This window comes from Sciurus vulgaris (assembly GCF_902686455.1).
Source record: "Sciurus vulgaris genome assembly, chromosome: 14".
In the NCBI taxonomy this organism is placed as follows: Eukaryota; Metazoa; Chordata; class Mammalia; order Rodentia; family Sciuridae; genus Sciurus; species Sciurus vulgaris.
In genome coordinates this window covers 65,047,693-65,060,701 of record NC_136475.1, presented here as the reverse complement: position 1 = coordinate 65,060,701, position 13,009 = coordinate 65,047,693, and the positions used below count along the sequence as shown (strand labels likewise).

General features: G+C 36.1%; 1 long non-coding RNA gene across 1 annotated transcript in view; it reads right to left on the bottom strand.

Moving 5' to 3' along the window:
* LOC306643663 overlaps positions 1 to 12,245 on the bottom strand; it is a 78,212-nt gene extending 65,967 nt beyond the window's left edge. The window contains exon 1 of the long non-coding RNA XR_013759026.1: positions 12,072 to 12,245. This is a non-coding gene — a long non-coding RNA (uncharacterized lncRNA). The remainder of the gene's footprint in view (positions 1 to 12,071) is intronic.
* Positions 12,246 to 13,009: the final 764 nt, after the last annotated feature.

The window sequence follows — 13,009 nt, the reverse complement described above, 5'->3', positions numbered from 1 at the left end:
AACCCCAAACCACTATAAGTAGAAAGTTTCATTTTGAGTTTGAAATGAAAATGAAGCCATATGCAAAGCTTTCCTTCAACATGGAATGGAACTCTGTTGAGTAAGAAGGCTGAAGGCGAGAATCCATGGCAAGTGAGACATTATTACAAGTAAATCCCTGTAGCCCAGTTCCTCAGTAACACCTTGCTTCCAAATCTCTTTTGGAAAAATTTCTAACTCTTCCCCTCTTAGATTAACAAACTTGCAAGAGATTTTAGTGGTTATTTATTCAGTCATCTTAATTTACAGATAAGAAAATTGAGAGGTTGTAAGGCCAGCTGTTATGCCAGAGGACACACAGAGCTAGGCTGAGGTCTGTACAACCCACACTACTAGCTCAATGTATTGTGTTTCTATGCACTTTCTACACTGCCTTTGAGAAATGATTATCCCACGACAGACTCTGAACTACCATATAGAGATTCATAATCCACATTAGCACACTAATGGCTTAAGTCTTTTGGCTAAAAAGTAGCGTTGTGCTAGGTCTAATGGCACATGCTGGTAATTTCAGCCACTCAGGAGGCTAGGGCAGAAGGTTCACAAGTTTGAGGTCAGCATTGTGGACTTAGAGAGACTCTGTCTCAAAATTTCAAAAATAAATAGAATAAAAAGGGCTATGGATGTAGCTTTCTGGTAGAGTGCCAATGGATTCAATAGTCCCTAGTACCATACACACACACACACACACACACACACACACAAAGTAACTCTTAAACCCAAATTTTCTGAGATTATTTAATATAATAAAATACCTTTTTGAACTATTACCTATGACCACTTTAAGGAACACCATCAGGGAAATTCTCTCCTGTATTATTCAAAATCATGAAAAGAACTCAACTAATGAACATCATTGCTGTTATGACAAAATACCCAAACTTGCCCTCTTTCGAAAGATCTCTCATTCCTTTGGATTTCAATGGTACAACATTTCAAATCGGCTAAGTGGAGTTTTAAAAATGGATTAATACATGAAAATGATTAGGTGTTGTGCTTCATGAGGGATAGTGAGGGATTAAACAATGAACAAAAATCAATAATCAATATAAAATCTATAACTTACAAAATATGTTTCCATAATTTTTAGCTTCCCTAAGTGAAAGTCAGCTAATAAGGTCAGCAACTGATCTTTCACATTATAATTGTAAACACATATTAATTGTACAAAGTAATGAGTTTTCTGTGCTATTCCCAAACATGCATATATCAAGCTTTGATCATGTTTATCATCCCTTCTCCAATCCCCTCACAACCTCCTCTTACCCTTTTCTCCTGTCCCCATTTCCATTTCCTAATAATCCTTTCTCTACTTTCAGATCTTTTGTTTGTTTGTTTTCACATGTGAGAAAAAAAATATGTGATACTTGTCTTTCTATCAGGCTTATTTCACTTAACATGTGTCTTCTAGTTCCATCCATTTTTCAGCAAATGACAGGATTTTGTTTTTCTTTATCACTGAATAATATTCCATAGTGTATATATATATAATATATATATATGATATATATATATATATCATATTTTCTTTAAGCATTCATCTGTATCTTGGTTATTGTGAATAGTTCTGCAATAAATATGGACATGCAGATCTCTCTTTTATATGCTGACTTCATTTCCTTCAGTTTTTAATTTGACATAATCCCATTTGTCAATTCTTCCTTTTGTTTCTTGAGCTATTGGAGTACAGAAAATCATTATTTGTGCCAATATCTAGAAGATTTCCCCTGTGCTTTCTTCTAGTTGTCTCAAAGTTTTAAGTCTTATATTAAGGTCTTTGAACCAGTTTGTACAGGATGAAAGATAGGGGTCAAAATTCTAGCTTCTAATATAAATAATATAATTCATACTATATTACATTTGGCTGAGGTATTCATTCTTTATACCCACATGCCAGAAAAACAGGAATGGAAGGGATAATAACTAGAGAATGTTAAGCAGGAGGCAAGAGGAAGCAATAGATCAGAGCACTGAGCCAGTCATAGGTAGTATCTTGAATACCAAAGGCTTGGGCTGGAATAACTAGAAGAAATGTCTTCATGAGAACAGAAGTTGGATTGAAGCATGGAATTCATAAAGTATCAAAAGAGGTAGTTTTCAACATTTGGACAATTTCAAGCACAGAGTTTAATATTGATGATCAAAATCTAAATTTAAGGAGAAACTCTATGATAACAGGTGATTGAAAAAATAAAATAAGAAAGGGAATTATGCACCATATCATTGTTATAACAAACTTAAATAGATTTTAAGAATGCCAAAACTATAAGAAAAATATGTGGAGGTAAAGATAACTAAAACCAAAAATAAGAAAAACAAGTGAATTAAACAAAACACATTCATTCAGAAACCAGGAAGAAGGGTCCAGAAAAAGTAAGGAGACAAGTATCTGAAAGTGAACAGAGGCAACATGTAAGTATTCATTTCTTAATTCCATTAATGCATTCATTTGAATATTGTGATTATCTCAAAAAAATTTAATTTTAAATTTACTGTCCCTCGTTCACAGTCAGGATTAGTAATACCAAAGCTTCTATTTCTTAAACTAGAAAAGGCTTTATAAAATTAGTAAATACTTGAGAGCAAATCCTAGCATTGTCACATTTAAGATTATAAACAAAACAAAACAAAAAAAGAATATCATGTTCCTCGATATAGTCATATTGACATCTAGTGGAAGGGTAAAACTAATGGCTCGAAATTGAGGGACAAAATAATAATGCAAGAAACAAATATATTATGACATCTGTGTTGTTACGTTAGACCCAAACAGACTTACACACTTGCCCATGGCTCAGTTCAAAAATGGATATTCATAAAGATTATACAAATTTTAAAAGCATGATATTTTTATGGAATAAATAAAGAACTCAAAACTCAACATTTGAAAAACAAATAACCCAATGATAAAAGGGCAAAGGAACTGAGTTAAATATTTAAAAGAAGTACAATGTCCAACAAGTCTATAAATAAGTGTTCGACATCTTTAAACATCAAGAAAATGCAATTCAAAGTTGTGTGTGGTGGTGCACACCTGTAATCCCAGTGACTTGGGAGGCTGAGGCAGGAGGATTGCAAGTTCAAAGCCAGTTTTAGCAAAAGTGAGGCCCTAAGCAACTCAGTAAGACCCTGTCTCTAAATAAAATACCAAATAGGTTTGGGGATGTGGCTCAGTGGTTGAGTGACCCTGAGTTCAATCCCTGGTACTGCTCCCCACCTCAAAAAAAAAAAAGGAAAGAAAATGCAATTCAAAAGTACATTGAGATTCCCTCTTACTCCAGTTAAAATGACAATGATCAAGAATACAAATAAAAATAAGTGGTGGTGAGGATCCGGGAAAAGGAACACTTTTATGGTGTCGGTGGGAATATAAATTAGCACAGCCACTATGGAATTCAGTACAGAGGTTCCTCAAAGTTAAAAATAGAACTACCATAGGATCCAGGTATACCACTCATCAATAGTTATCCAAAATCACAAAAGTCAGCATACTTTAGAGATACATAAATGCCCATATTTATCCCAGCATAATTCACAATAGCTAAGTGATGGAATCAGCCTAAGTGTTTTTCAGTGGATAAATGGATAAAGAAAATGTGGTATATATACACAATGAAGATTTACTCAGCCATAAAAAAGAATGAAATTATGACATTTGCTGGTAAATGAATGGAAATGGAGAAAATCATGCTAAGTGAAACAAGCCAAACAGAGAGCTAAGGTTGCAATGTTTTCTTTCATATGCAGAAGTGAAAGCAAATTAAGGGGGAGGGAGAAGGAAGGAACTTCCATTGGTAAACATACAGGATATGGAGCTTTATTCAGCCATAAAGAACAAAGTGATGCTATCTGCAGAAAAATGGAAGGAGCCAGAGTCTGTAAATTTGAGCAAAATAAGTCAGATTCAGAAAACTATCATGTTTTCTCTCTTGTGTGAAAACTAGAGAGGAAAAAAACAGGAAGAAAAACAGGGATGTCATGAAAGTAGAAGGGCAATCATTAGCCGAAGAGGATCTGGGGGTGAGAGGAAGGGAAAGTTGGGGAGGTACTGAAAGTAAAATTCATCAAATCATGTTTTTAGGTATGTCACAATGAAACTCCTCATTCTGTATAATTAATACGTACCAATTAGAAAAAGAGTGACTAGCATTTCTTAACTATGTATCATGCATATTATATATATGTATAATATATATGTATGTCTACATATATGGTTATTATTTTATTTGTCTTACTGTAAACTTATGCTCTGTTTTAGTTAGCATTTTCATCACTATGACCAAAAGATCTGACAGGAACAATGTAGAGAAGGAAAAAATTATTTTGGGGTTCATGATTTCATAGGTCTCAGTCCATAGATGCCCAGTTCCATTGCTCTAGGCCCAAGATGAGGCAGAACACTATGGCAGAAGGGCATGGTGGAGAAAGGCAGCTCAGGACATGGAAACAAGGAAACAGAGAAAGACAGAGGTTCACTCACCAAGGACAAAATATAAACACCAAAGGCACACCCCCAGTGATACACCTCCTCTAGCCATAGCCTACATGCCTGGAGTTACTACCCAGTTAATCCATATCACTGGATTTATTCACTGATTAGGTTATCATTTACATAATCTGATCATTTCACTCTGAGCATTCTTGCATGGTTGCACACATGAACTTTTGGGGGACACCTCATATCTAAACCATAACATTCTATCCCTGGCCCCTAAAACCTCATGCTTATCTCACAACACAAAATACACGCAGTCCATTTTCAAGAGTCCTCATTGTCTTAGCAGTTCCATCATTGCCCAAAAGTCCAAGTCCAAGGTCTCCTGAGACTCAATGCAAACTCTCAGTGGGAACCCCTATAAAAATCAAAAGCAAGTTTCATATATCCAAGATACACTGGCATAGAGTAAACATTTCTATTCCACAAAGGAGAAATAGTGCGGAGAAAGAAGGGATGGGATCAAACAAGAATGAAATCCAGCTGGGCAAACAAGTCCTATAGTTCCACTTCCAGTATTGGGCAAATAACATTGTGATGTTCTCCCCAAAGGGCATGTGTAGCTCTGCCCTATGACCTCCCTGGTTGCAGCCCACGTGGCCTTTCTCTTGGTTAGTTTCTGCTCAATTCCTACAGCTTTCCTCAGCACTCACTACATGCTACTGGCATCTCTTAATCTAAGGGGTCTCCACTGCAGCTTCAGCTTCCTTCTCACATTTTCACACATCACCCTCTCAGGGGCAGCCTTCAGGAACTCTGGTATACGCTGCTTTCTTTGAAATCCTAGTGGAAACCTCCATGAACCCCTGCATTCCTGAAGAATTGGCACCATGTGACTGATGCTGAGGTCTGGATTTATTTAATTTCTGACGAAAGTGCCAAAACAATGCAATGGGAAAGAGAAACATGTTTGTACCCACACAGAAAAACATGAACCTCAACCCCTGCCTCACAGCATACAAAACTTTAAATTGAGGTAAATCAGAGACCTAAACATAAAAGCTAAAGCTGTAGAATTTTCAAAAGAATACATAAATGAAAAATCTTCACTATTTAGAAGTAGATTAATGTTCCCTATGTAGGTCACAGAAGGGTACAATTATAAAAGAAGAAAGTGATTAACTTGATTTCATGATCAAAATAAAAATTTTTCAAAACCACTATTAAGAAAATGAATCATCAAGTAACAAACTGAGAGAAAATATTCACAAAGCATATATCTGACAAAGAGTTCAACTCCTGAATGCATAAAGAATTTCTGCAATTTAATAATTAAACAAAAAAACCCCAATTCTTTAAAAGTCCAAAGAGTTAAACAGACACCTCACAACTGAAGACAAACACAAGACAAAGTGCTTAACATCATAAATCATTAAGGAAATGCAAACCAAAACCATAATGAAAAACCATTTATATGCCCAGCATGAATGAAATGAAAGACTCACAAGCCCCAAATTAACCAGGATGTGGAACAACTGGATATCTCATTTATTATTTGTGGGAACGTAAAGTACAGCCACTCTAAAAAAAAAAAAAATATATATATATATATATATAATAATTTCTTTATAACTTATACCTTACTTAACATGCTTCCATAATATTTAATCTTATACCTACTCTAGGATCCAATCATGAGAAATGAAAGCACAAGTGTACAAAAAAAGACTTACATAAGAATTTTCATAGATGCCAGTTGATAATATCCCTGAATTGCAAAGGGTGTAACATCAGAAAAAATGTCTCATGAGACTGCTTTATATTCATACCATGTTCATTACTTAGCAATTTTAAAGGAGAAAAATATTAATATAAGCAAAATAGGTAACTCTCAAAATCAATTGCTAAGTGAAAAAGGTGTTACACAGAAGTTATGCTACATGAATCAATTTATAGAAGGTTCTAAATTAGGTAAAATTAGTCTATGCTGTACATAAGTAAGAATAGTGGTTACCTCTGGAGTGCCTAGGGAGAGCATAAGGGCACTTTTGGGGATGATAATAATGTTCCGTATCTTCCTAGAAATTTAGGTTACGTAGATGCATGCATTTTTCAAGATGCATGAAACATTGCAATTATGTTTTTCATATTTTATTCTGGGTACACTGTACTTAAAAATAAAAATAAATTTATCATACACATGTATACTCAGATACAAAAATATTGAACTCCAGTTAATGATGTGCATGCTGAGAGGTTTAGTGTACTGATGTTGTTTTAGTCATATTTTTCATTGGTGTGACTATAAGATCCAATCAGAACAATTGTGGAGGAGAAAAAGTTTATTGGGGACTCACGTTTCATAGGTCTGAGTCCTTGAACATCAGGCTTGAGGGCTGGAGGTGAGGCATAACAACATGGCAGAAGAGTATGATGGAGGGAAGCAGCTCACATGATGATCAGGGAGCAGAGAGGGAGACTCCACTTGACGGATACAAATATATACCCCAAAGCCTTACCCTCAATGCCCCACCACCTCCTCCAGTCATACCCCATCTGCCTCCAGTTACTACTCAGTTAATCCCATCAGGGATCAATTCACTGATTAGTTTAAGGCTCTCACAACCTCATCATTTCCCCTCTGAACCCTCTTGCATTATCTCACACATAGCTTTGGGGCACACCTCACATACGAACTACGACAGATGTCTACAACTCTTTTAAAGTTCATTTTAAGAATGAATTGATGAATACATAGAGATGGACAGATGAACTGATACATGCAAAAGCAAATCTAGCAAATGTTAATTATAGAATTTTAATTTCAGGCCTATGTATATTCACTATTTTTCAGAACAAAATTCTGAGAAAATTTACTACTGCATAAAGGTTTTAAAAGGACACGATAGTGGACTAAGAAAGCATAAAGTAATGAGATTTGATGGAAAGAGAAATGATTTATTTTTTCCTTTTTCAAGCAATCCACAGAAGGATACAAAATAAATAGCTTCTGGAAGTGGTTCTCCTCTAATTACATTTAATGATTTTTATATCTTAAGATCATTTCACATTTTGTGAAATGTTTCTGAAGTATATGAACTTCTAATCAATTCTGCTTCCCAGGATCCAGCAAGAAGCTGTACTCTCAACCCCCATCATCCTTTGCTTTGTTTACTCCTTCAGTATTTTTAAAAGTATATTGAGTGAAGGAATTATGTTGTGTTAAGAATTAAAAGAAAATAATGGCTCATACAGAAAAGTACACAGTATTCAGAGCAAAATTTTCATTTTAGCTCAGAAGTTTCATGGGTTCTTTAAGCAACAAACTTTTCCTCTAAAAAATTTTTTTTTTTTTTTTTTTTTTTTTTTTTTTGCAGTGCTGGGAATCGAACCCAGGGCCTTGTGCTTGCAAGGCAAGCACTCTACCAACTGAGTTATTTCCCCAGCCCTAAAATATTTTTTTTTTCCCCTCAAAAAGGAAAGATAGGCACTCAAAGTGGCAATTTCCAACTTTTCAAAAATTTCAACTGTGGTCATTGTTTTCAACCTCCTCCCTACTTTTTTTTCTGATTTCTTCTTTGGCTTCCCCCTATATTATATCTAGGTACAACATAGCTCTTGATCACTTACTTAGTCAACTGTTTTGCTGCTGTGACCAAAATACCTGAGAAGAAAAATTTTCGAGGAAGAAAAATTCATTTGGCACCCACAGTTTCAGAGGTCTCAATTGATAGCCTGCTCCATTGGTCTGGTCCCCAGGTGAGGCAGAACATCAAGATGGAAGAGAGTAGTGGAGGAAAGCAGCTCAAGACATGGCACCAGAAGGCAAAGAGACAATAAATCAGCTCACAAAATATATACCCCAAAGGCATGCCCCCAATGACCCACTTCCACCAGCCACACCCTTCCTGCCTACATTTACCACCCAGTTAATCCCTATCAGAGGATCAATGCACTGATTAGGTTAAAGCTCTCAAAACCCGATCATCTCACCTCTAAACTTTTTTGAATCGCTTCACACATGAGTTTTTCAGAGACAACTCATATCTAAGTCATAATAGTCACAAAGTTCAGTATGATGTTAATATGATTCTTTTTAGAAAAAAAAAATGGTAGGCCCCAAAAGGAATAAACAAATAAAACCAACAATGACAACATGGTGGCTTTCAGTAACAGCGAACTGTAGGAAAATCAGCACACAGAATAGAGAAGGATTATATTATCTGGTATCATATTCACAGCATGGGGCTGAGAAAGACAACTGCAGGACTTCTACCTTGGGAAACTTATGAAAAGAAATGCCTTGCAAGGAGGAGAGACAATTGTTACAAAAGCACATAAATTCCTTGCTGCAATAATCACGTGGAAAGATTGATGTTGGAGGCAGACATATGGCTCACAGGGGAGGAGTAATGAGATAAAGGCACATGCTGCTGGAGCAGGTGATGTTCTAATTAGGTTTCAATGATGTGGTTCAGACCATGTTTAGATGGAAATTATCTTAAAATATACAAAAGAAACAAAACAGAGAAGCAGGGGAAATGATTTAGAGTCGTGATCATAATGAAATCAGTATGATGGAGTTGAAATCAGGTTTTTATATGACTTGTTGGCAAATAAAAGCAATTTGTCATGTAGTATCAAAATCTTATTGGATTAAGTGAATAGCACTATTGAAGAACTAGGAGTATTGGTAATAGATTGTTACTTCTTGCATTCTCAAACTCTTTTGTGAAGGCAGATAAAATTACCTTAAGGATCTACCATACTAAGTATTCATATGTGTAATCTTTTTATTCTCCATAATATTTATCTGAGATCATTGTATTCCAGAAAATAAGGCTCAGAGAGACTTAATGACTTGTACAAGGACTACACCTGAAAATGACAGAACCAGTATTCAAACTTAGGGTGTCTGGTTACAAAAATAAGGTCCCTAATCCTGTGCAATGGTCTTCATTTTATTTTATAAGCACAAAGTAACATGCAACGTGGAACATTCCTTGTAAGGAAATAAAACCCAATGCATGCAGGTGTTTTATGCCATGTTTACTTTTTCATGTTACACAGAGGTTTTGGTTCTGATATTGGCCATCACTTATGCTACCCTAGCTCCTTGTGGTGAGATCTTTCATTGAACTTTTCACTTAAAACCACTGCCCACAAGGCTTTCCTCCATTTGGACATCTTTTGATGTCCCCATAACTGAAAAGCTAAGTAACTATTTTAGTTTTTATAGTCTTAAACTGGACCACTGATACTAGCTCTTACAACACTGAAATACAATAGAAATGTTTGAAGTTTGAGGAAGTACAGCAGAGAATTAGAAGCTGCTTTTGTTAAAAACACTGATTTCACTTCAGACTGCAGATGCTCAGTTTAACTAAAAGCAAGATGAAAGAGCAGGAGAAAGACTTGGCATCTCTGTCTTCATTTTTATCTGTCTCCTTTATTACCTTAATTTGGGTCTGATTTCTACTTAATTCTGCATATAGTCATATTAATAATTTAAGGAGTGTTCATCTAAAGCTGGTAATCTACCCCTCTGAAAGCTAAAGACACCAAGCATAACTAAGGTGTTTTCAAGATTTGCAGGGACATTCAAGTGTGAGCTTCTCCAGCATTCTGTTCCAGACCCCTAGAGGTGCACATAGAAGTCTCTAGTCATTGCCCTAAACTTTTGAACCTTGCAGACAGATCACCTCCAGAGATTGCCTATCTAAGCAGGAATAATTGTCTTGAGAGAACTGGATTGCCCCCTCTTGGTTCAGATAGATAAACACCCTGAGCAGCAAATGGAGATCGCCCCTTAAGCGATAAGGAATTCTTCTGGAGCCAGCTCACAGAACTTGAACTGAAGTAATGACTAACCAGAACAGTTTGACCAAGATTATTTAATTATGCATGTCTCTCACCTCCTGCCCCAATTCTTCCTTTATTTAATCCTAAAGCTCATGTCAGTACCCTGAAGATAAGGCTGAGGTACTTGATCTCACTTTGCCTTCCTAATATGGCCATATTGATTAAAGTTCCTTTGCAGATTTCAGTACACTTAAAAAATTTTTTTAATTGTAGATGGACACAATACCTTTATTTTATTTATTTATTTTTATGTGGTACTGAGGAGCAAACTCAGTGCCTCACAAGCACTCCACCACTGAGCTACACCCAGCCCCTTGCCATTACTCATTCAAATAGGTTTTTGATATGAGTGGCCAGACCTGACTTGTTGGGACCCCCCAGAGTCAGACATCTGGCCTAGGATTCCAGTAACAGAAGGAGGAGATTAACATTCAAATTATTCTTGAATAACAGTTCATCCAAGCATAGTTTCTAGAGAATTGCTTTAGAATAATTTGGGTGGCTGACATGTTTATACCTGATGAAAACAATTCATTCAAAGCTTCTATCTGTTGTGATATTAATAAAATACTACAATTAAGGACTATGAATCACAAGCACTCTTTCATGTATTCTGGCTAGACAATGGACTGAAATGTTACTTCTGGTTAAGAATAAACATTCATCATGCAAAATTAATTTAATGAGTTTATTTAGCAATAGACAAAAATTTTAGAAGTACTCCACTGAAGAATTAATTCAAATGATTTCAAGATTTAGAGAAAGAAAGTAAATTCATAGGCACTATGCTCATGGGAACTGTGGGCAAAATATTCTGATAGACTTTATTAATTTAAATTATGGCAGCAGCATGCCTAAGTCAAAAACATGTGGCAGAGAAAAGACCCACTCTATCTCTCAAGACTGCTAACTCCCAACAAGGACAAACATTTGTAATAAGTTTCCATGTACTGTTTGCTAACTATGTACCAAGAACTATCCACTTTTACTGTACTATTTCATTTGAAAAATTAAAAGACACATTACAAAGAAAAGCTGGGTCCTGGATGAGTTAAATGGGAAATGATCTCCAAAGGCAGGTTGTGCAACAGAAAGTTCAATCTTTAAGCCATCTGTTTGAGCAGCCAGAGGAAGCCTGAGGGTAGAGGAAATGGAGAAGAAACAGCTTAGGAGCAGTCTCAAGTACAACTGAAGGGACAATCTCCGGCCCCTACTGGCAATGAAAAGCATGAAGTCAAGTATTCCTTGTTCAAGGTGAACCTGGAAACCTGAGATCAATGAATATAATAAAAATCAGGTTGCAGAGAAAATTCACAGTAGTATTAAGAGTAACAATGATTTATTTGAATGATACCTTGTAAACAAGTTTAAATTTTATGAGTTGATGAACCTGACAGTATACTGAGGTAGAGCAATAGTTAATGAATGAAATGAACACAGAAAAGTAAATTAGGACTTAAATGCATGATTGGGCCAAACTTAAGCCACTTGAGATAGTCATTGCTGTCCTTTTCTAAGTTCAAAAAGAATTTATCGTCTTCACAAATCTTGTGTTTCCAACATTTTAAAATCACTTTTCCTTTTGATTCAATTAAAACACCTCTACCCTCTGAGCTGATCTTCTTCCTTCTTTGGATCCCACATACCTATTTACCTGTTTATCCCGCCAATACACTTTTCTTAAAAACTTTCCATGTGCCAGACATGGGACTAAATGCTGGGAAAATAAGTTTACCTGTCAGATCAGCTTCAAAACAGCTCCCTGCAGCTCCTTTATTTCTTATGACTTTGGATGGTGGTCCACATCCATAAAAGATGTCTTCAATTTCCCACTGAAATTGGGATAAATATGTGGCATATGTGGCAGTAAATCCTGTCCAAAGGTTCAAAACATAGGGCATTTAGTCAACTAAATGCTTTTTTTAAATGAGATTGCTTCCAATCAAGATAAGGTCAAACTAGCTGTTCCTGAGCTCAAAAAAGCAGTTACCCAACTCAACTGACTTGGACTTTGAGAACATGTATGTTTCTACTCATGAAGTTATTCCCAGGCAGGCGTCACAGAGAAGCTGTAATGTTCAAGGCACAGAGAAAAGTGCTGAGATTAGAAGTGAGAGGATGGAAAGAGCGGGGCCCGCTCTCAAGAGGATATGCCACATGCCTGTAAATAATTATGATGAAAGATAGAAAATGGAAAGTGTCTTGAGAGATGAAAACATGCAGGCTTCATCTGAGTGCACATAAACAAAAATTTGGTGATATATTTCTATATAAATAAATCGCCCTCTCTTGTGATTGTGTTAAGTCAGCATTCCTCTATAAATTATTGTTCTCACTTCAATAATGGGTTGTAATTTAACCTGACACTCCAGAGTCAATATAGATAGAGACAGAATACAAACTTCCATGCTGAGTAAGCACTGAAGGTATATGAGGCAGGCTTGCTTCAGCTTGGCCTGAAATGCAGCTTCAGGGAAGGAGACGATTTGATCCAGTGACCAATTCAGCGCTTTGCAAACTGAGGGTCTTGCTGGTCTAATACACTGTAGAAGCATGGGCAATTCATAACCTCTGAGTCTGAGAATTCTTACTTGTGAATTGGGGAAAAGATGGTTTTTTACTACAAGACATTTAGGGTATTGTTCAGCACTAGCCTCTCAAATTCCATGAGCC